A 25,047-nucleotide genomic window follows, 5' to 3' on the forward strand; every position below is an offset into this window, starting at 1 on the left:
TCCCAGCAGTTCCGCCCTGCCATTCAGTGCCACGCACATTTACCACCGCAGTCCCAGCAGTTCCGCCCTGCCATTCAGTGCCACGCAACATTTACCACCGCAGTCCCAGCAGTTCCGCCCTGCCATTCAGTGCCACGCAACATTTGCCACCGCAGTCCCAGCAGTTCCGCCCTGCCATTCAGTGCCACGCACATTTACCACCGCAGTCCCAGCCGTTCCGCCCTTGCCATTTCAGTGCCACGCAACATTTACCACCGCAGTCCCAGCAGTTCCGCCCTGCCATTCAGTGCCACGCAACATTTACCACCGCAGTCCCAGCAGTTCCGCCCTGCCATTCAGTGCCACGCAACATTTACCACCGCAGTCCCAGCAGTTCCGCCCTGCCATTCAGTGCCACGCAACATTTACCACCGCAGTCCCAGCAGTTCCGCCCTGCCCATTCAGTGCCACGCACATTTACCACCGCAGTCCCAGCAGTTTCCGCCCTGCCATTCAGTGCCACGCAACATTACCACCGGCCAGTCCCAAGCAGTTCCGCCCTGCCATTCAGTGCCACGCAACATTTGCCCACCGCTAGTCCCAGACGTTCCGCCCCTTGCCCATTCAGATTGCCACGCACCATTTACCACCGCATTCCCAGCAGTTCCGCCCTGACCATTCAGTGCCACGCAACATTTACCAACGCCGTCCCAGCAGTTCCGCCCTGCCATTCAGTGCCACCGCCACATTTACCACCGCTAGTCCCAGCAGTTCCGCCCTGCCATTCAGTGCCACGCCAACATTTACCACCGCCAGTCCCCGCAGTTCCCGCCCTGCCATTCAGTTGCCACGCAACATTTACCACCGCAGTCCAAGCAGTTCCGCCCTGCCATTCAGTGCACGCAACAGTTACCACCGCTAAGTCCCAGCAGTTCCGCCCTGCCATTTCCAGTGCCACGCAACATTTTACCACCGCCAGGTCCCAGCAGTTCCGCCCCTGCCATTCAGTGCCAACGCAACATTTACCACGCTAGTCCCAAGCAGGTTCCGCCCCTGTCCATTCAGTGCCACGCAACATTTACCACCGGCAGTCCCAGCAGTTCCGCCCTGTCATTCAGTGCCACGCAACATTTACCACCGTAGTCCCAGCAGTTCCGCCCTGTCATTCAGTGCCACGCAACATTTACCACCGTAGTCCCAGCAGTTCCGCCCTGTCATTCAGTGCCACGCAACATTTACCACCGTAGTCCCAGCAGTTCCGCCCTGTCATTCAGTGCCACGCAACATTTACCACCGTAGTCCCAGCAGTTCCGCCCTGTCATTCAGTGCCACGCAACATTTACCACCGTAGTCCCAGCAGTTCCGCCCTGCCATTCAGTGCCACGCAACATTTACCACCGTAGTCCCAGCAGTTCCGCCCTGTCATTCAGTGCCACGCAACATTTACCACCGTAGTCCCAGCAGTTCCGTCCCTGTCATTCATGCCACTCAACATTACCGACCGTATCCCAGCAGTTCCCCGCGCCTGTCATTCAGTGGCCAACGGCAACATTTACCACTACGTAGTCCCAGCAGTTCCGCCCTGTCATTCAGTGCCACGCAACATTTACCACCGTAGTCCCAGCAGTTCCGCCCTGTCATTCAGTGCCACGCAACATTTACCACCGTAGTCCCAGCAGTTCCGCCCTGTCATTCAGTGCCACGCAACATTTACCACCCGTAGGTCCCAGCAGTTCCGCCTGTCATTTCAGTTGCCACGCAACATTTACCACCGTAGTCCCAGCAGTTCCGCCCTGTCCATTCAGTGCCAACGCAGAACATTTACCCACCGTAGTCCACCAGCAGGTCCGCCCTGTCCATTCAGTGCCACGCAACTTTACCACCGTAGTCCCAGCAGTTCCGCCCTGTCATTCAGTGCCATCGCAACATTTACCACCGTAGTCCCAGCAGTTCCGCCCCTGTCATTCAGTGCCACGCAACATTACCACCGTAGTCCCAGCAGTTCCGCCTGTCATTCAGTGCCACGCAACATTTACCACCGTAGTCCCAGCAGTTCCCGCCCTGTCATTCAGTGCCACGCAACATTTACCACCGTAGTCCCAGCAGTTCCGCCCTGTCATTCAGTGCCACGCAACATTTACGCACCGTAGTCCCAGCAGTTCCGCCCTGTCATTCAGTGCCACGCAACATTTACCACCGTAGTCCCAGCAGTTCCGCCCTGTCATTCAGTGCCACGCAACATTTACCACACGTAAGTCCCAGCAGTTCCGCCCTGTCATTCAGTGCCACGCAACATTTACCACCGTAGTCCCAGCAGTTCCGCCCTGTCATTCAGTGCCACGCAACATTTACCCACCGTAGTCCCAGCAGTTCCGCCCTGTCATTCAGTGCCACGCAACATTTTACCACCGTTAGTCCCAGCAGTTCCGCCCTGTCATTCAGTGCCACGCAACATTTACACCGGTTCCGCCCTGTCATTCAGTGCCACGCAACATACCACGTTAGTCCAAGCAGTCGCCTGTCATTCAGTGCCACGCAACATTTACCACCGTAGTCCCAGCAGTTCCGCCCTGTTCATTCAGTGCCACGCAACATTTACCACCGTAGTCCCAGCAGTTCCGCCCTGTCATTCAGTGCCACGCAACATATTACCACCGTAGTCCCAGCAGTTCCGCCTGTCATTCAGTGCCACGCAACATTTACCACCGTAGTCCCAGCAGTTCCACCCTGTCATTCAGTGCCACGCAACATTTACCACCGTAGTCCCAGCAGTTCCACCCTGTCATTCAGTGCCACGCAACATTTACCACCGTAGTCCCAGCAGTTCCACCCTGTCATTCAGTGCCACGCAACATTTACCACCGTAGTCCCAGCAGTTCCCCGCCCTGTCATTCAGTGCCACGCAACATTTACCACCGTAGTCCCAGCAGTTCCACCCTGTCATTCAGTGCCACGCAACATTTACCACCGTAGTCCCAGCAGTTCCATTCCAGCCCGGTCATTCAAAGTGCCAACGCACAACATTTACCCACCACCGGTAGTCCCGCATTTCCAGCCACATGTCATTCAGTGCCACGCAAACATTTACCACCACCGTAGTCCCCAGCAGTTTCCAGCCCTGTCATTCAGTGCCAACGAACGCAAACATTTACCACCGTAAGTCCCAGCAGTTCATCCTGTCATTCAGTTGCCACGCAACATTTACTACCAACGTAGTCCCCAGCAGTTTCCCACCCTGTCCTTAGTGCCCACGCAACATTTACCACCGTAGTCCAGCAGATTCCTACACGCCTGTCATTCAGTGCCCACGCAAACAGTTACCACCGTAAGTCCCAAGCAGTTCCAGCCCTGTCATTCAGTGCAACGCAACATTTACCACCGTAGTCCCAGCAGTTCCACCCTGTCATTCAGTGCCACGCAACATTTACCTACACCGTAGTCCCAGCAGTTCCAGTCCAGCCCTGTCATTCGTGCCACGCAACATTAACCACCGTAGTCCCACCGTAGTCCAGCCAGTCCGCCCTGTCCATTCAGTGCCACGCAACATTTACCACACCGTAAGTCCCAGCAGTTCCGCCCTGTCATTCAGTGCCACGCAACATTTTACCACCGTAGTCCCAGCAGTTTCCCGCCCTGTCATTCAGTGCCACGCCCCATTTACCACCGTAGTCCCAGCAGTTCCGCCCTGTCATTCAGTGCCACGCAACATTTACCACCGTAGTCCCAGCAGTTCCGCCCTGTCATTCAGTGCCACGCAACATTTACCACCGTAGTCCCAGCAGTTCCGCCCTGTCATTCAGTGCCACGCAACATTTACCCACCGTAGTCCCAGCAGTTTCCGCCCTGTCATTCAGTGCCACGCCCCATTTACCACCGTAGTCCCCAGCAGTTCCGCCCTGTCATTCAGTGCCACGCCCCATTTACCACCGTAGTCCCAGCAGTTCCGCCCTGTCATTCAGTGCCACGCAACATTTTACCACCGTAGTCCCAGCAGTTCCACCCTGTCATTCAGTGCCACGCAACATTTACCACCGTAGTCCCAGCAGGTTCCGCCCTGTCATTCAGTGCCACGCAACATTTACCACCGTAGTCCCAGCAGTTCCGCCCTGTCATTCAGTGCCACGCAACATTTACCACCGTAGTCCCAGCAGTTCCACCCTGTCATTCAGTGCCACGCAACATTTACCACCGTAGTCCCAGCAGTTCCGCCCTGTCATTCAGTGCCACGCCCCATTTACCACCGTAGTCCCAGCAGTTCCGCCCTGTCATTCAGTGCCACGCCCCATTTACCACCGTAGTCCCAGCAGTTCCGCCCTGTCATTCAGTGCCACGCCCCATTTACCACCGTAGTCCCAGCAGTTCCGCCCTGTCATTCAGTGCCACGCCCCATTTACCACCGTAGTCCCAGCAGTTCCCGCCCTGTCATTCAGTGCCACGCAACATTTACCACCGTAGTCCCAGCAGTTCCGCCCTGTCCATTCAGTGCCACGCAACATTTACCACCGTAGTCCCCAGCAGTTCCGCCCTGTCATTCAGTGCCACGCAACATTTACCACCGTAGTCCCAGCAGTTCCGCCCTGTCATTCAGTGCCACGCAACATTTACCACCGTAGTCCCCAGCAGTTCCGCCCTGTCATTCAGTGCCACGCAACATTTACCACCGTAGTCCCAGCAGTTCCACCCTGTCATTCAGTGCCACGCAACATTTACCACCGTAGTCCCAGCAGTTCCACCCTGTCATTCAGTGCCACGCAACATTTACCACCGTAGTCCCAGCAGTTCCACCCTGTCATTCAGTGCCACGCAACATTTACCACCGTAGTCCCAGCAGTTCCACCCTGTCATTCAGTGCCACGCACCATTTACCACCGTAGGTCCAGCAGTTCCGCCCTGTCATTCAGTGCCACGCCCCATTTACCACCGTAGTCCCAGCAGTTCCGCCCTGTCATTCAGTGCCACGCCCCATTTACCACCGTAGTCCCAGCAGTTCCGCCCCTGTCATCAGTGGCCACGCAACATTTACCACCGTAGTCCCAGCAGTTCCGCCCTGTCATTCAGTGCCACGCAACATTTACCACCGTAGTCCCAGCAGTTCCGCCCTGTCATTCAGTTGCCACGCAACATTTACCACCGTAGTCCAGCAGTTCCGCCACTGTCATTCAGGCCACGCAACATTTACCACCGTAGTCCCAGCAGTTCCGCCCTGTCATTCAGTGCCACGCAACATTTACCACCGTAGTCCCAGCAGAGTTTCCCGCCCTGTCATTCAGTGCCACGCAACATTTACCCACCGTAGTCCAGGCAGTTCCGCCCTGTCATTCAGTGCCACGCAACATTTACCACCGTAGTCCCAGCAGTTCCGCCCTGTCATTCAGTGCCACGCAACCATTTACACCGTAGTCCCAGCAGTTCCGCCCTGTCATTCAGTGCCACGCACACATTTACCACCGTAGTCCCAGCAGTTCCGCCCTGTCCTCAGTGCAACGCAACATTTACCACCGTTAGTCCCAGCAGTTCCGCCCTGTCATTCAGTGCCACGCAACATTTACCACCGTAGTCCCCAGCAGTTCCGCCCTGTCATTCAGTGCCACGCAACATTTACCACCGTAGTCCGCAGCAGTTCCGCCCTGTCATTCAGTGCCAGCAACATTTACCACCGTAGTCCCAGCAGTTCCGCCCCTGTCATTCAGTGCCACGCAACATTTACCACCGTAGTCACAGCAGTTCCGCCCTGTCATTCAGTGCCCACGAAACATTTACCACCGTATCCCCAGCAGTTCCGCCCTGTCATTCAGTGCCACGCAACATTTACAACCGTAGTCCCAGCAGTTCCGCCCTGTCATTCAGTGCCACGCCAACCATTTACCACCGTAGTCCCAGCAGTTTTCCGCCTGTCATTAAGTGCCACGCACATTTACCAGTGCCACGCAACATTTACCACCGTAGTCCCAGCAGTTCCGCCCTGTCATTCAGTGCCACGCCCCATTTACCACCGTAGTCCCAGCAGTTCCGCCCTGTCATTCAGTGCCACGCCCCATTTACCACCGTAGTCCCAGCAGTTCCGCCCTGTCATTCAGTGCCACGCCCCATTTACCACCGTAGTCCCAGCAGTTCCGCCCTGTCATTCAGTGCCCACGCAACATTTACCACCGTAGTCCCAGGCAGTTCCGCCCCTGTCATCAGTGCCACGCAACATTTACCACCGTAGTCCCAGCAGTTCCGCCTGTCATTCAGTGCCACGCAACATTTACCACCGTAGTCCCAGCAGTTCCGCCCTGTCATTCAGTGCCACGCAACATTTACCACCGTAGTCCCAGCAGTTCCGCCCTGTCATTCAGTGCCACGCAACATTTACCACCGTAGTCCCAGGCAGTTCCGCCCTGTCATTCAGTGCCACGCAACATTTACCACCGTTAGTCCCAGCAGTTCCGCCCCTGTCATTCAGTGCCACGCAACATTTTACCACCGTAGTCCCAGCAGTTCCGCCCTGTCATTCAGTGCCACGCAACATTTACCACCGTAGTCCCAGCAGTTCCGCCCTGTCATTCAGTGCCACGCAACATTTACCACCGTAGTCCCAGCAGTTCCGCCTGTCATTCAGTGCCACGCAACATTTACCACCGTAGTCCCAGCAGTTCCGCCCTGTCATTCAGTGCCACGCAACATTTACCAAACCGTAAGTCCCAGCAGTTCCGCCCTGTCATTCAGTGCCACGCAACATTTTACCACCGTAGTCCCAGCAGTTCCGCCCTGTCATTCAGTGCCACGCAACATTTACCACCGTAGTCCCAGCAGTCCGCCCTGTCATTCAAGTGCCACGCAACATTTACCACGTAGTCCCAGCAGTTCCGCCCTGTCATTCAGTGCACGCAACATTACCACCGTAGTCCCAGCAGTTCCGCCCTGTCATTCAGTGCCACGCAACATTACACCGTAGTCCCAGCAGTTCCGCCCTGTCATTCAGTGCCACGCAACATTTACCACCGTTCAGTCCCAGCAGTTCCGCCCTGTCATTCAGTGCACGCAACATTTACCACCGTAGTCCCAGCAGTTCCGCCCTGTCATCAGTGCCACGCAACATTTACCACCGTAGTCCCAGCAGTTCGCCCCTGTCATCAGTGCCACGCAACATTTACCACCGTAGTCCCCAGGTCAGTTCCGCCCCTGTCATCAGTGCCACGCAACATTACCACCGTAGTCCCCAGGCAGTTCCGCCCTGGTCATTCAGTGCCACGCAACATTTACCACCGTAAAGTCCCAGCAGTTCCGCCCTGTCATTCAGTGCCACGCAAAACATTTACCACCGTAGTCCCCAGCAGTTCCGCCCTGTCATTCAGTGCCACGCAACCATTACCACCGTAGTCCCAGCAAGTTCCGCCCTGTCATTCAGTGCCACGCCACATTTACACCGTAGTCCCAGCAAGTTCCGCCTGTCATTCAGTGCACGCAACATTTACCACCGTTAGTCCAGCAGTTCCCGCCCTGTCATTCAGTGCCACGCCACATTTACCACCGTTAGTCCCAGCAGTTCCGCCCTGTCATTCAGTGCCACGCAACATTTACCACCGTAGTCCCAGCAGTTCCGCCATGTCATTCAGTGCCACGCAACATTTACACCCGTAGTCCCAGCAGTTCCGCCCTGTCATTTCAGTGCCACGGCCCACATTTACCACCTAGTGTCCAGCAGTTCCGCCCTGTTCATTCAGTTGCCAGCAATTTACCACGTATCCCAGCAGTTCCGCCCCTGTCATTCAGTGCCACGCAACATTTACCACCGTAGTCCCAGCAGTTCCGCCCTGTCATTCAGTGCCACGCAACATTTACCACCGTTCTAGTCCCAGCAGTTCGCCCCTGTCATTCAGTTGCCACGCAACATTTACCACCGTTAGTCCCAGCAGTTCCGCCCTGTCATTCAGTGCCACGCAACATTTACCACCGTTAGTCCCAGCAGTTCCGCCCTGTCATCAGTGCCACGCAACATTTACCCACCGTTAGTCCCAGCAGTTCCGCCCTGTCATTCAGTGCCACGCAACATCTTACCACCGTAGTCCCAGCAGTTCCACCCTGTCATTCAGTGCCACGCAACATTTACCACCGTAGTCCCAGCAGTTCCGCCCTGTCATTTCAGTGCCACGCAACATTTACCACCGTAGTCCCAGCAGTTCCGCCCTGTCATTCAGTGCCACGCAACATTTACCACAGTAGTCCCAGCAGTTCCGCCCTGTCATTCAGTGCCACGCAACATTTACCCACCGTAGTCCCAGCAGTTCCGCCCTGTCATTCAGTGCCACGCAACATTACCCACCGTAGTCCCAGCAGTTCCGCCCTGTCATTCAGTGCCACGCAACATTTACCACCGTAGTCCCCAGCAGTTCCGCCCTGTCATTCAGTGCCACGCAACATTTACCACCGTAAGTCCCAGCAGTTCCGCCCTGTCATTCAGTGCCACGCAACATTTACCACCGTAGTCCCAGCAGTTCCGCCCTGTCATTCAGTGCCACGCAACATTTACACCGTAGTCCCAGCAGTTCCGCCCCTGTCATTCAGTGCCACGCAACATTTACCACCGTAGTCCCAGCAGTTTCCGCCCTGTCATTCAGTGCCACGCAACATTTTACCACCGTAGTCCCAGCAGTTTCCGCCTGTCATTCAGTGCCACGCAACATTTACCACCGTAGTCCAGCAGTTCCGCCCTGTCATTCAGTGCCACGCAACATTTACCACCGTAGTCCCAGCAGTTCCGCCCTGTCATTCAGTGCCACGCAACATTTACCACCGTAGTCCCAGCAGTTCCGCCCTGTCATTTCAGTGCCACGCAACATTTACCACCGTAGTCCCAGCAGTTCCGCCCTGTTCATTCAGTGCCACGCAAATTTACCACCGTAGTCCCAGCAGTTCCGCCCTGTCATTTCAGTGCCACGCAACAATTTACCACCGTCAGTCCCAGCAGTTCCGCCCTGTCATTCAGTGCCACGCAACATTTACCACCGTAAAGTCCCAGCAGTTCCGCCCTGTCATTCAGTGCCACGCAACATTTACCACCGTAGTCCCAGCAGTTCCGCCCTGTCTCAGTGCCACGCAACATTTTACCACGTTAGCCAGCAAGTTCCGCCTCATTCAGTGCCACGCAACATTTACCACCGTAGTCCCAGCAGTTCCGCCCTGTCATTCAGTGCCACGCAACATTTTACCACCGTAGTACCCAGCAGTTCCGCCCTGTCATTCAGTGCCACGCAACATTTACCACCGTAGTCCCAGCAGTTCCGCCCTGTCATTCAGTGCCACGCAACATTTACCACCGTAGTCCCAGCAGTTCCACCCTGTCATTCAGTGCCACGCAACATTTACCACCGTAGTCCCAGCAGTTCCGCCCTGTCATTCAGTGCCACGCAACATTTACCACCGTAGTCCCAGCAGTTCCGCCCTGTCATTCACGTGCCACGCAACATTTACCACCGTTAGTCCCAGCAGTTCCGCCCTGTCATTCAGTGCCACGCAACATTTACCACCGTAGTCCAGCAGTTCCGCCCTGTCATTCAGTGCCACGCAAACATTTACCACCGTAGTCCCAGCAGTTCCGCCCTGTCATTCAGTGCCACGCAACATTTACCACCGTAGTCCCAGCAGTTCCGCCCTTGTCATTCAGTGCCCGCCACATTTACCACCGTAGTCCCAGCAGTTCCGCCCTGTCATTCAGTGCCACGCAACATTTAACACCGTAGTCCCAGCAGTTCCGCCTGTCATTCAGTGCCACGCAAACATTTACCACCGTAGATCCCAGCAGTTCCGCCCTGGTCATTCAGTGCCACGCAACATTTACCACCGTAAGTCCAAGCAGTTCCGCCCTGTCATTCAGTTGCCACGCAAACATTTACCCCACCGTAGTCCCAGGCAGTTCCGCCCTGTCATTCAGTGCCCACGCAACATTTACCACCGTACCCAGTCAGTCCCAAGCAGTTCCGCCCTTGTCATTCAGTGTCCACGCAACATTTACCACCGTATTCCCAGCAGTTCCGCCTGTAACATTCAGTTGCCACGCAACATTTACACACAGTAGTCCCAGAGTTCCGCCCTGTTATTCAGTGCCACGCAACATTTACCACCGTAGTCCCAGCCAGTTCCGCCCTGTCATTCAGCTGCCCCGCACAACATTTACCACCGTTTAAGTTCCCAGCAAGTTCCGCCCTGTCATTCAGTGCCACGACCCAACATTTACCACCGTAGTCCCAGCAGTTCCGCCATCGTCATTCAGTGCCCCACGCAACATTTACCACCGTAGTACCCAGCAGTTCCGCCCTGTCATTTCAGTGGCCACGCCAACAGTTTACCACCGTAGTCCCAGCCGTTCCGCCTGTCATTCAGTGCCACGAAACATTTCTACCACCGTAGTTCCCCAGCAGTTCGCCCTGTTTTCCAATTCAGTGCCACCGAAACATTACCACCGTAGGTCCAAAGTTCCCGCCATGTCATTCAGTTGCACGCAACATTACCACCAGTAGTCCAGCAGTTCAGCCCTTGTCATTTTCAGTGCCACGCAACAATTACCACGTAGGCTCCAAGCAGTTTCCGCCCTGTCATTCAGTGCCAGCAACATTACCACATAGTACCAAGCAGTTCGCCCATTGTCATCAGTGCCACGCAACATTTACCACTAGTCCCCAGCAGTCGCCCTGTCTCATTCAGTGCCACGCAACATTTACACCGTAAAGGTCCAGCAGTTCCGCCCGTCAATCCAGTTGCCACGCAAACATTTACCCACCGTGTCCCAGCGTTCCGCCTTTCATTCAGTGCCACGCAACATTTACCCACCGTAAGTCCCCAGCAGTTCACGGCCCTGTTCATTCAGTGCCACCGCCAACATTACCACCGTTAGTCCCAGCAGTTCCGCCCTGTCATTCAGTGCCACGCAACATTTACCACCGTAGTCCCAGCAGTTCCCGCCCTGTCATTCAGTGCCCACGCAACATTTACCACCGTAGTCCAGCAGTTCGCCCTGTCATTCAGTGCCACGCAACATTTACCACCGTAGTCCCAGCAGTTCCGCCCCTGTCATTCAGCTGCCACGCAACATTTACCACCGTAGTCCCAGCAGTTCCGCCCTGTCATTCAGTGCACGCAACATTTTCCAACCGTAGTCCCAGCAGTTCCGCCCCTGTCATTCAGTGCCACGCAACATTTACCACCGTAGTCCCAGCAGTTCCGCCCTGTCATTCAGTGCCACGCAACATTTACCACCGTTTAGTCCCAGCAGTTCCGCCCTGTCATTCAGTGCACGCAAACATTTACCACCGTAGTCCCAGCAAGTTCCGCCCTGTCATTCAGTGCCACGCAACATTTACCCACCGTAGTCCCAGCAGTTCCGCCCTGTCATTCAGTGCCACGCAACATTTTACCACCGTAAGTCCCAGCAGTTCCGCCCTGTCATTCAGGCCACGCAACATTTACCACCGTAGTCACAGCAGTGTCCGCCCTGTCATTCAGTGCCACGCAAACATTACCACCGTAGTCCCAGCAGTTCCGCCCTGTCATTCAGTGCACGCAACATTTACCACCGTAGTCCCAGCAGTTCCGCCCTGTCATTCAGTGCCACGCAACATTTACACCGTAGTCCCAGCAGTTTCCGCCCTGTCATCAGTGCCACGCAACATTCTACCACCGTAGTCCCAGCAGTTCCGCCCTGTCATTCAGTGCCACGCAACATTTACCACCGTTAGTCCCAGCAGTTCCGCCCTGTCATTCAGTGCCACGCAACATTTACCACGTAGTCCCAGCAGTTCCGCCCTGTCATTTCAGTGCCACGCAACATTTACCACCGTAGTCCCAGCAGTTCCGCCTGTCATTCAGTGCCACGCAACATTTACCACCGTAGTCCAGCAGTTTCCGCCCTGTCATTCAGTGCCACGCAACATTTACCACCGTAGTCCCAGCAGTTCCGCCCTGTCATTCAGTGCCACGCAACATTTACCACCGTAGTCCCAGCAGTTCCGCCCTGTCATTCAGTGCCACGCAACATTTACCACCGTAGTCCCAGCAGTTCCGCCCTGTCATTCAGTGCCACGCAAACATTTACCACCGTAGTCCCAGCAGTTCCGCCCTGTCATTCAGTGCCACGCAACATTACCACCGTACTCCCAGCAGTTCCGCCCTGTCATTCCGTGCCACGCAACATTTACCACCGTAGTCCCAGCAGTTCCGCCCTGTCATTCAGTGCCACGCAACATTTACCACCGTAGTCCCAGCAGTTCCGCCCTGTCATTCAGTGCCACGCAACATTTACCACCGTAGTCCCAGCAGTTCCGCCCTGTCATTCCGTGCCACGCAACATTACCACCGTAGTCCCAGCAGTTCCCCCCTGTCATTCAGTGCCACGCAACATTTACCACCGTAGTCCCAGCAGTTCCACCCTGTCATTCAGTGCCACGCAACATTTACCACCGTTAGTCCCAGCAGTTCCGCCCTGTCATTCAGTGCCACGCAACATTTACCACCGTAGTCCAGCAGTTCCGCCCTGTCATTCAGTGCACGCAACATTTACCAACCGTAGTCCCAGCAGTTCCGCCCTGTCATTCAGTGCACGCAACATTTACCACCGTAGTCCCAGCAGTTCCGCCCTGTCATTCAGTGCCACGCAACATTTACCACCGTTAGTCCCAGCAGTTCCGCCCTGTCATTCAGTGCCACGCAACATTTACCACCGTAGTCCCAGCAGTTCCGCCCTGTCATTCAGTGCCACGCAACATTTACCACCGTAGTCCCAGCAGTTCCGCCCTGTCATTCAGTGCCACGCAACATTTACCACCGTAGTCCCAGCAGTTCCGCCCTGTCATTCAGTGCCACGCAACATTTACCACCGTAGTCCCAGCAGTTCCGCCCTGTCATTCAGTGCCACGCAACATTTACCACCGTAGTCCCAGCAGTTCCGCCCTGTCATTCAGTGCCACGCAACATTTACCACCGTAGTCCCAGCAGTTCCGCCCTGTCATTCAGTGCCACGCAACATTTACCACCGTAGTCCCAGCAGTTCCGCCCTGTCATTCAGTGCCACGCAACATTTACCACCGTAAGTCCCAGCAGTTCCGCCCTGTCATCAGTGCCACGCAACATTTACCACCGTAGTCCCAGCAGTTCCGCCCTGTCATTCAGTGCCACGCAACATTTACCACCGTAGTCCCAGCAGTTCCGCCCTGTCATTCAGTGCCACGCAACATTTACCACCGTAGTCCCAGCAGTTCCGCCACTGTCATTCAGTGCCACGCAACATTTACCACCGTAGTCCCAGCAGTTCCGCCCTGTCATTCAGTGCCACGCAACATTTACCACAGTAGTCCCAGCAGTTCCGCCCTGTCATCAGCTGCCACGCAACATTTACCACCGTAGTCCCAGCAGTTCCGCCCTGTCATTCGTGCCACGCAACATTTACCACCGTAGTCCCAGCAGTTCCGCCCTGTCATTCAGTGCCACGCCAACATTACCACCGTAGTCCCCAGCAGTTCCGCCCTGTCATTCAGTGCCACGCAACATTTACCACCGTAGTCCCAGCAGTTCCGCCCTGTCATTCAGTGCACGCAACATTTACCACCGTTAGTCCCAGCAGTTCCGCCTGTCATTCAGTGCCACGCAACATTTACCACCGTAGTCCCAGCAGTTCCGCCCTGTCAATTCAGTGCCACGCAACATTTACCCACCGTAGTCCCAGCAGTTCCGCCCTGTCATTCAGTGCCACGCAACATTTACCACCGTAGTCCCAGCAGTTCCACCCTGTCATTCAGTGCCACGCAACATTTACCACCGTAGTCCCAGCAGTTCCACCCTGTCATTCAGTGCCACGCAACATTTACCACCGTAGTCCCAGCAGTTCCGCCCTGTCATTCAGTGCCACGCAACATTTACCACCGTAGTCCCAGCAGTTCCGCCCTGTCATTCAGTGCCACGCAACATTTACCACCGTAGTCCCAGCAGTTCCGCCCTGTCATTCAGTGCCACGCAACATTTACCACCGTAGTCCCAGCAGTTCCGCCCTGTCATTCAGTGCCACGCAACATTTACCACCGTAGTCCCAGCAGTTCCGCCCTGTCATTCAGTGCCACGCAACATTTACCACCGTAGTCCCAGCAGTTCCGCCCTGTCATTCAGTGCCACGCAACATTTACCACCGTAGTCCCAGCAGTTCCGCCCTGTCATTCAGTGCCACGCAACATTTACCACCGTATAGTCCCAGCAGTTCCGCCCTGTCATTCAGTGCCACGCAACATTTACCACCGTAGTCCCAGCAGTTCCGCCCTGTCATTCAGTGCCACGCAACATTTACCACCGTAGTCCACAGCAGTTCCGCCCTGTCATTCAGTGCCACGCAACATTTACCACGTAGTCCCAGCAGTTCCGCCCTGTCATTCAGTGCCACGCAACATTACCACCGTAGTCCCAGCAGTTCCGCCCTGTCATTCAGTGCCACGCAACATTTACCACCGTAGTCCCAGCAGTTCCGCCCTGTCATTCAGTGCCACGCAACATTTACCACCGTAGTCCCAGCAGTTCCGCCCTGTCATTCAGTGCCACGCAACATTTACCACCGTAGTCCCAGCAGTTCCGCCCTGTCATTCAGTGCCACGCAACATTTACCACCGTAGTCCAGCAGTTCCGCCCTGTCATTCAGTGCCACGCAACATTTACCACCGTAGTCCCAGCAGTTCCGCCCTGTCATTCAGTGCCACGCAACATTTACCACCGTAGTCCCAGCAGTTCCGCCCTGTCATTCAGTGCCACGCAACATTTACCACCGTAGTCCCAGCAGTTCCGCCCTGTCATTCAGTGCCACGCAACATTTACCCACCGTAGTCCCAGCAGTTCCGCCCTGTCATTCAGTGCCACGCCCCATTTACCACCGTAGTCCCAGCAGTTCCGCCCTGTCATTCAGTGCCACGCCCCATTTACCACCGTAGTCCCAGCAGTTCCGCCCTGTCATTCAGTGCCACGCAACATTTACCACCGTAGTCCCAGCAGTTCCGCCCTGTCATTCAGTGCCACGCCCCATTTACCACCGTAGTCCCAGCAGTTCCGCCCTGTCATTCAGTGCACGCAACATTTACCACCGTAGTCCCAGCAGTTCCGCCCTGTCATTCAGTGCCACGCCCCATTTACCACCGTAGTCCCAGCAGTTCCGCCCTGTCATTCAGTGCCACGCCCCATTTACCACCGTAGTCCCAGCAGTTCCGCCCTGTCATTCAGTGCCACGCAACATTTACCACCGTAGTCCCAGCAGTTCCGCCCTGTCATTCAGTGCCACGCAACAATTTACCACCGTAGTCCCAGCAGTTCCGCCCCTGTCATTCAGTGCCACGCAACATTTACCACCGTAGTTCCCAGCAGTTCCGCCCTGTCATTCAGTGCCACGCAACATTTACCACCGTCAATAGTCCCAGCGTTCCGCCCTGTCATTCAGTGCCACGCAACATTTACACCGTTTAGTCCCAGCAGTTCCGCCCTGTCATTCAGTGCCACGCAACATTTACCACCGTTAGTTCCCAGCAGTTCGCCCCTGTCATTCAGTGCCAGCAACATTTACCACGTTAGTTTCCCAGCAGTTCCGCCCCTGTCATTCAGTGCCACGCACATTTACCACCGTAGTCCCAGCCAGTTCCGCCTGTCATTCAGTGCCACGCAACATTTACCACCGTAGTAGTCCCAGCAGTTCCGCCCTGTCATTCAGGCCACGAAACATTACCACCGTAAGTCCCAGCAGTTCCGCCCTGTCATTCAGTGCCACGCAACATTTACCACCGTAGTCCCAGCAGTTCCGCCCTGTCATTCAGTGCCACGCAAATTTACCACCGTTTAGTCCAGCAGTTCCGCCCTGTCATTCAGTGCCACGCAACATTTACCACCGTAGTCCAGCAGTTCCGCCCTGTCATTCAGTGCCACGCAACATTTACCACCGTAGTCCCAGCAGTTCCGCCCCTGTCATTCAGTGCCACGCAACATTTACCACCGTAGTCCCAGCAGTTCCGCCCTGTCATTCAGTGCCACGCAACATTTACCACCGTATAGTCCCAGCAGTTCCGCCCCTGTCATTCAGTGCCACGCAACATTTACCACCGTAGTCCAGCAGTTCCGCCCTGTCATTCAGTGCCACGCAACATTTACCACCGTAGTCCCAGCAGTTCCGCCCTGTCATTCAGTGCCACGCAAACATTTACCACCGTAGTCCCAGGCAGTTCCGCCCTGTCATTCAGTGCCACGCAACATTTACCACCGTAGTCCCCAGCAGTTCCGCCCTGTCATTCAGTGCCACGCAACATTTACCACCGTAGTCCAGCAGTTCCGCCCTGTCATTCAGTGCCACGCAACATTTACCACCGTAGTCCCAGCAGTTCCGCCCTGTCATTCGTGCCACGCAACATTTACCACCGTTAGTCCCAGCAGTTCCGCCCTGTCATTCAGTGCCACGCAACATTTACCACCGTAGTCCCAGCAGTTCCGCCCTGTCATTCAGTGCCACGCAACATTTACCACCGTAGTCCCAGCAGTTCCGCCCTGTCATTCAGTGCCACGCAACATTTACCACCGTAAGTCCCAGCAGTTCCGCCCTGTCATCAGTGCCACGCAACATTTACCACCGTAGTCCCAGCAGTTCCGCCCTGTCATTCAGTGCCACGCAACATTTACCACCGTAGTCCCAGCAGTTCCGCCCTGTCATTCAGTGCCACGCAACATTTACCACCGTAGTCCCAGCAGTTCCGCCCTGTCATTCAGTGCCACGCAACATTTACCACCGTAGTCCCAGCAGTTCCGCCCTGTCATTCAGTGCCACGCAACATTTACCACCGTAGTCCCAGCAGTTCCGCCCTGTCATTCAGTGCCACGCAACATTTACCACCGTTAGTCCCAGCAGTTCCGCCCTGTCATTCAGTGCCACGCAACATTTACCACCGTAGTCCCAGCAGTTCCGCCCTGTCATTCAGTGCCACGCAACATTTACCCACCGTAGTCCCAGCAGTTCCGCCCTGTCATTCAGTGCCACGCAATCATTTACCACCGTAGTCCCAGCAGTTCCGCCCTGTCATTCAGTGCCACGCAACATTTACACCGTTTAGTCCCAGCAGTTCCGCCCTGTCATTCAGTGCCACGCAACATTTACCACCGTATCCCAGCAGTTCCGCCCTGTCATTCAGTGCCACGCAACATTTACCACGTAGTACCAGCAGTTCCAGCCCTGTCATTCAGTGCCACGCAACATTTACCACCGTTAGTCCCAGCAGTTCCAGCCCTGTCATTCAGTGCCACGCAACATTTACCACCGTTAGTCCCAGCAGTTCAGCCCTGTCATTCAGTGCCACGCAACATTTACCACCGTTAGTCCCAGCAGTTCCGCCCTGTCATTCAGTGCCACGCAACATTTACCACCGTTAGTCCCAGCAGTTCCGCCCTGTCATTCAGTGCCACGCAACATTTCCCACCGTACAGTCCCTAGCTAGTCCCAGCAGTTCCACCCTTGTCATTCAGTGCCACGCAACATTTACCACCGTAGTCCCAGCAGTTCCACCCTGTCATTCAGTGCCACGCAACATTTACCACCGTAGTCCCAGCAGTTCCACCCTGTCATTCAGTGCCACGCAACATTTACCACCGTAGTCCCAGCAGCTCCACCCTGTCATTCAGTGCCACGCAACATTTACCACCGTAGTCCCAGCAGTTCCACCCTGTCATTCAGTGCCACGCAACATTTACCACCGTAAGTCCCAGCCAGTTCCACCCTGTCATTCAGTGCCACGCAACATTTACCACCGTAGTCCCTCCCAGCAGTTCCACCCTGTCATTCAGTGCCACGCAACATTTACCACCGTAGTCCCAGCAGTTCCACCCATGTCATCTCAGTGCCACGCAACATTTACCACCGTAGTCCCAGCAGTTCACCCTGTCATTCAGTGCCACGCAAACATTTACACCGTAGTCCCAGCAGTTCCACCCGGTCATTCAGTGCCACGCAACATTTACCACCGTTGTCCCAGCAGTTCCACCTGTCATTCAGTGCCACGCAACATTTACCACCGTAGTCCCAGCAGTTCCACCCTTGTCATTCAGTTGCCACGCAACATTTACCACCGTAGTCCAGCAGTTCCAGCCCTGTCATTCAGTGCCACGCAACATTTACCACCCGTAGTCCCAGCAGTTCCGCCCCTGTCATTCAGTGCCACGCAACATTTACACACCGTAGTCCCAGCAGTTCCCGCCCTGTTCATTCAGTGCCACGCAACATTACCACCGTAAGTCCCAGCATTTCCCGCCCTGTATTCAGTGCCACGCAACATGTACCACCGTAGTCCCGCAGTTCCGCCCTGTCATTCAGTGCACGCAACATTTACCACCGTAGTCCCAGCAGTTCCGACCCTGTCATTCAGTGCCACGCAACATTTTACCACCGTCAGTTCCCCAGCAGTTTCCAGCCCTGTCATTCCGTGCCACGCAACATTTACCACCGTAGTCCCAGCAGTTCGCCCTGTCATTCAGTGCCACGCAACATTTACCACCGTGAGTCCAGCAGTTCCACCCTTGTCATTCAGTGCCACGCAACATTTACCACGTTACGTCCCCAGCAGTCCCCTGTCATTCAGTGCCACGCAAACATTTACCCACCGTAAGTTCCCAGCAGTTCCCCCCTGTCATTCAGTGCCACGCAACATTTACCACCGTAGTCCCAGCAGTTCCACCCTGTCATTCAGTGCCACGCAACATTTACCACCGTAGTCCCAGCAGTTCCACCCTGTCATTCAGTGCCACGCAACATTTACCACCGTAGTCCCAGCAGTTCCGCCCTGTCATTCAGTGCCACGCAACATTTACCACCGTTAGTCCCAGCAGTTCCGCCCTGTCATTCAGTGCCACGCAACATTTACCACCGTAGTCCCAGCAGTTCCGCCCTGTCATTCAGTGCCACGCAACATTTACCACCGTATAGTCCCAGCAGTTCCGCCCTGTCATTCAGTGCCACGCAACATTTACCACCGTAGTCCCAGCAGTTCCGCCCTGTCATTCAGTGCCACGCAACATTTACCACCGTAGTCCCAGCAGTTCCGCCCTGTCATTCAGTGCCACGCAACATTTACCACCGTAGTCCCAGCAGTTCCGCCCTGTCATTCAGTGCCACGCAACATTTACCACCGTAGTCCCAGCAGTTCCGCCCTGTCATGTCAGTGCACGCAACATTTACCACCGTTAGTCCAGCAGTTCCGCCCTGTCATTCAGTGCCACGGCAACATTTACCACCGTAGTCCAGCAGTTCCGCCCTGTCCATTCAGTGCCACGCAACATTTACCACCGTTAAGTCCCAGCAGTTCCGCCCCTGTCATTCAGTGCCACGCAACATTTACCACCGTAGTCCCAGCAGTTCCGCCCTGTCATTCCAGTGCCCACGCAAACATTTACCACCGTTAGTCCAGCATTCCGCAGTTCCGCCCCCTGTCATTCCAGTGCCCACGCAACTATTTACCACCGTAGAGTCCAGCAGGTTCCGCCCTGTCATTCAGTGCCACGCAACCATTTACCACCGTAGTCCCAGCAGTTCCGCCTTCATTAGTTGCCACGAACATTTACCACGTTTTTAGTCCCGCAGGCTATTCAGTGCCCAAACATTTACCACCGTAGTACCCCGCAGTTCCGCCATGTCATTCAGTGCCACGGCAACATTTCCCACCGTAGTCCCAGTCAGTTCCGCCCTGTCATTCAGTGCCACGCAACATTTACACCGTAGTCCCCAGCAGTTCCGCCCTGTCATTCAGTGCCACGCAACATTTACCACCGTAGTCCCAGCAGTTCCGCCCTGTCATTCAGTGCCACGCCCCATTTACCACCGTAGTCCCCAGCAGTTCCGCCCTGTCATTCAGTGCCACGCCCCATTTACCACCGTAGTCCCAGCAGTTCCGCCCTGTCATTCAGTGCCACGCAACATTTACCACCGTAGTCCCAGCAGTTCCGCCCTGTCATTCAGTGCCACGCAACATTTACCACCGTAGTCCCAGCAGTTCCGCCCTGTCATTCAGTGCCACGCAACATTTACCACCGTAGTCCCAGCAGTTCCGCCCTGTCATTCAGTGCCACGCAACATTTACCACCGTAGTCCCAGCAGTTCCGCCCGTCATTCAGTGCCACGCAACATTTACCACCGTAGTCCCAGCAGTTCCGCCCTGTCATTCAGTGCCACGCAACATTTACCACCGTAAGTCCCAGCAGTTTCCGCCCTGTCATTCAGTGCCCACGCAACATTTACACCGTAGTCCCAGCAGTTCCGCCCTGTCATTCAGTGCCACGCAACATTACCACCGTAGTCCCAGCAGTTCCGCCCTGTCATTCAGTGCCACGCAACATTTTACCACCGTAGTCCCAGCAGTTCCGCCCTTGTCATTCAGTGCCACGACAACATTTTACCACCGTAGTCCAGCAGTTCCGCCCTGTCATTCAGTGCCACGCAACATTTACCACCGTAGTCCAGCAGTTCCAGCCCTGTCATTCAGTGCCACGCAACATTTACCACGTTAGTCCCAGCAGTTTCCGCCCTGTCATTCAGTGCCACGCAACATTTACCACCGTGTAGTCCCAGCAAGTTCCGCCCTGTCATTCAGTGCCCACGCAACATTTACCACCGTAAGTCCAGCAGGTTCACGCCTGTCATTCAGTGCCACGCAACATTTACCACCGTAAGTCCCAGCAGCAGTTCCGCCCTGTCATTCAGTGCCACGCAACATTTACCACCGTAGTCCCAGCATGTTCCGCCCTGTCATTCAGTGCCACGCAACATTACCACCGTAGTCCCCAGCAGTTCCGCCCTGTAGTCCCAGCAGATTCCGCCCTGTCATTCAGTGCCACGCAACATTTACCACCGTTAGTCCCAGCAGTTCCGCCCTGTCATTCAGTGCCACGCAACATTTACCACCGTAGTCCCAGCAGTTCCGCCCTGTCATTCAGTGCCACGCAACATTTACCACCGTAGTCCAGCAGTTCCGCCCTGTCATTCAGTGCCACGCAACATTTACCACCGTAGTCCCAGCAGTTCCGCCCTGTCATTCAGTGCCACGCAACATTTACCACCGTAGTCCCAGCAGTTCCGCCCTGTCATTCAGTGCCACGCAACATTTACCACCGTAGTCCCAGCAGTTCCGCCCTGTCATTCAGTGCCACGCAACATTTACCACCGTAGTCCCAGCAGTTCCGCCCTGTCATTCAGTGCCACGCAACATTTACCACCGTAGTCCCAGCAGTTCCGCCCTGTCATTCAGTGCCACGCAACATTTACCACCGTAGTCCCAGCAGTTCCGCCCTGTCATTCAGTGCCACGCAACATTTACCACCGTAGTCCCAGCAGTTCCGCCCTGTCATTCAGTGCCACGCAACATTTACCACCGTAGTCCCAGCAGTTCCGCCCTGTCATTCAGTGCCACGCAACATTTACCACCGTAGTCCCAGCAGTTCCGCCCTGTCATTCAGTGCCACGCAACATTTACCACCGTAGTCCCAGCAGTTCCGCCCTGTCATTCAGTGCCACGCAACATTTACCACCGTAGTCCCAGCAGTTCAGCCCCTGTCATTCAGTGCCACGCAACATTTACCACCGTAGTCCAGCAGTCTCCACGCCTGTCATTCAGTGCCACGCAAACATTACCACCGTTAAGTCCCAGCAGTTCCAGCCCTGTCATTCAGTGCCACGCAACAATTTACCCACGTCAGTCCCAGCAGTTCCGCCCTGTCATTCAGTGCCACGCAACATTTACCACCGTTAGTCCCAGCAGTTCGCCCTGTCATTCAGTGCCACGCAAACTTTACCACCGTTAGTCCCCAGCAGTTCCGCACCTGTCATTCAGTGCCACGCAACATTTACCACCGTAGTCCCAGCAGTTCCGCCTGTCATTCAGTGCCACGCAACATTTATACCACCGTTAGTCCCAGCAGTTCCGCACTGTCATTCAGTGCCACGCAACATTTTACCACCGTAGTAGTCCCAGCAGTTCCGCCCTGTCATTTCAGTGCCACGCAACTTTTACACCGTATGTCCCAGCCGTTCCGCCCTGTCATTCAGTGCCACGCAACATTTTACCACGTAGTCCCAGCAGTTCCGCCCTGTTCATCTCAGTGCCACGCAACATTTACCACCGTAGTCCCAGGCAGTTCCGCCCTGTCATTCAGTGCCACGCAACATTTACCACCGTAGTCCCAGCAGTTCCGCCCTGTCATTCAGTGCCACGCAACATTTACCACCGTAGTCCCAGCAGTTCCGCCCTGTCATTCAGTGCCACGCAACATTTACCACCGTAGTCCCCAGCAGTTCCGCCCTGTTCATTCAGTGCCACGCAACATTTACCACCGTAGTCCCAGCAGTTCCGCCCTGTCATTCAGTGCCACGCAACATTTACCACCGTAGTCCCCAGCAGTTCCGCCCTGTCATTCAGTGCCACGCAACATTTACCACCGTAGTCCCAGCAGTTCCACCCTGTCATTCAGGGCCACGCAACATTTACCACCGTAGTCCCAGCAGTTCCACCCTGTCATTCAGTGCCACGCAACATTTACCACCGTAGTCCCAGCAGTTCCACCCTGTCATTCAGTGCCACGCAACATTTACCACCGTAGTCCCAGCAGTTCCACCCTGTCAGTCAGTGCCACGCAACATTTACCACCGTAGTCCCAGCAGTTCCACCCTGTCATTCAGTGCCACGCAACATTTACCACCGTAGTCCCAGCAGTTACGCCCTGTCATTCAGTGCCACGCAACATTTACACCCGTCTAGTCCCAGCAGTTCCCGCCCTGTCATTCAGTGCCACGCAAACATTTACCACCGTAGTCCCCGCAGTTCCGCCCTGTCATTCAGTGCACGCAACATTACCCACCGTATAGTCCCAGCAGTTCCGCCCTGTCATCAGTTGCCAACGCAACATTACCACCGTAGTCCAGCAGTTCCCCCTGTCATTCAGTGCCACGCCACATTTCCACCGTTATCAGTTAGTCCCAGCAGTTCCCGCCCCTGTCATTCAGTGCCACGCACATTTACCACCGTAGTCCCAGCAAGTTCCCGCCCCTGTCATTCAGTGCCACGCAAACATTACCACCGTAGTCCCAGCAGTCCGCCCTTGTCATTCAGTGCCACGCAACATTTACCACCGTAGTCCCAGCAGTTCCGCCCCTGTCATTCAGTGCCACGCAACATTTACCACCGTAGTCCCAGCACAGTTCCGCCCTGTCATTCAGTGCCACGCCACATTACCACCGTAGTCCCAGCAGTTCCGACCTGTCATTCAGTGCCACGCAACATTTACCACCGTAGTCCCAGCAGTTCCTCCCCTGTCATTCAGTGCCACGCAACATTTACCACCGTAGTCCCAGCAGTTCCACCCTGTCATTCAGTGCCACGCAACATTTACCACCGTAGTCCCAGCAGTTCCACCCTGTCATTCAGTGCCACGCGCATTTACCACCGTAGTCCCAGCAGTTCCACCCTGTCATTCAGTGCCACGCAACATTTACCACCGTAGTCCCAGCAGTTCCACCCTGTCATTCAGTGCCACGCGCATTTACCACCGTAGTCCCAGCAGTTCCACCTGTCATTCAGTGCCACGCAACATTTACCACCGTAGTCCCAGCAGTTCCGCCCTGTCATTCAGTGCCACGCAACATTTACCACCGTAGTCCCAGCAGTTCCGCCCTGTCATTCAGTGCCACGCGCATTTACCACCGTAGTCCCAGCAGTTCCACCCTGTCATTCAGTGCCACGCGACATTTACCACCGTAGTCCCAGCAGTTCCACCCTTTCATTCAGTGCCACGCGCATTTACCACCGTAGTCCCAGCAGTTCCACCCTTTTATTCAGTGCCACGCGCATTTACCACCGTAGTCCCAGCAGTTCCACCCTTTTATTCAGTGCCACGCGCATTTACCACCGTAGTCCCAGCAGTTCCACCCTTTTATTCAGTGCCACGCAACATTTACCACCGTAGTCCCAGCAGTTCCACCCTGTTATTCAGTGCCACGCAACATTTACCACCGTAGTCCCAGCAGTTCCACCCTTTTATTCAGTGCCACGCGCATTTACCACCGTAGTAGTCCAGCAGTTCCACCCTTCATTCAGTGCCACGCGCATTTACCACCGTAGTCCCAGCAGTTCCACCCTCTGTTATTCAGTGCCACGCAATTTTACCACGCGTAGTCCCAGCAGTTCCACCCTTTTATTCAGTGCCACGCGCATTTACCACCGTAGTCCCAGCAGTTCCACCCTTTTATTCAGTGCCATGCGCATTTACCACCGTAGTCCCAGCAGTTCCACCCTTTTATTCAGTGCCATGCGCATTTACCACCGTAGCCCCAGCAGTTCCACCCTTTTATTCAGTACCATGCGCATTTACCACCGTAGCCCCAGCAGTTCCACCCTTTTATTCAGTACCATGCACACATACACACATACACACATACATACATACATACATACATACATAGCCGTGCCATTCACAATGTCCCAGTGCATCCATGGCTGCCCTCAGTGCTACCAAGTTGTTCAGGGCTCAACACATTGCCATTTTCAGAAATAGTGACCCCACAGTGTGGGTCATCCAGCAGTCCACTGTTGTCCCAGTCAATATGAGGCAGGCAGAGTCCCTGCAAGAAAGATATATAGAGAATAAAAAAGAGGCCGTGTTTCTGTTGCTACAACTTACTGAATATAATTACATTTATGAAGCTAAGGATGGAAAAGCAAATGACTCCAAAATCCATTAATTATTTTGAAGGACCATAATAAACAGATTTCAAAGAAACCAGTTTCAGTGCCACCTCTGTGATGTACTCAATGTTTTGTTGTATTGGAGTGATCAGATAAATGATCAGATAATTCATTTCTGGTTTGAAATATACGCATTAATGTGAGAAAACTGTATAATAGCCAGCACAAAAAAAATCCTTCTTTACCTCTGTGATTTCTGGTTCTTACCACAGCATGCTGGGATGCTCCCCATCTTCCATAACTGACTGAGTGTTAGATTCCCCTCAGTTCTGAGTGAATGGTCATCTCAGCCACTGCTGATGGTTGTGAAAAC

The sequence above is a fragment of the Fundulus heteroclitus genome, chromosome 2, assembly GCF_011125445.2.
Source record: "Fundulus heteroclitus isolate FHET01 chromosome 2, MU-UCD_Fhet_4.1, whole genome shotgun sequence".
NCBI classification, from domain to species: Eukaryota; Metazoa; Chordata; class Actinopteri; order Cyprinodontiformes; family Fundulidae; genus Fundulus; species Fundulus heteroclitus.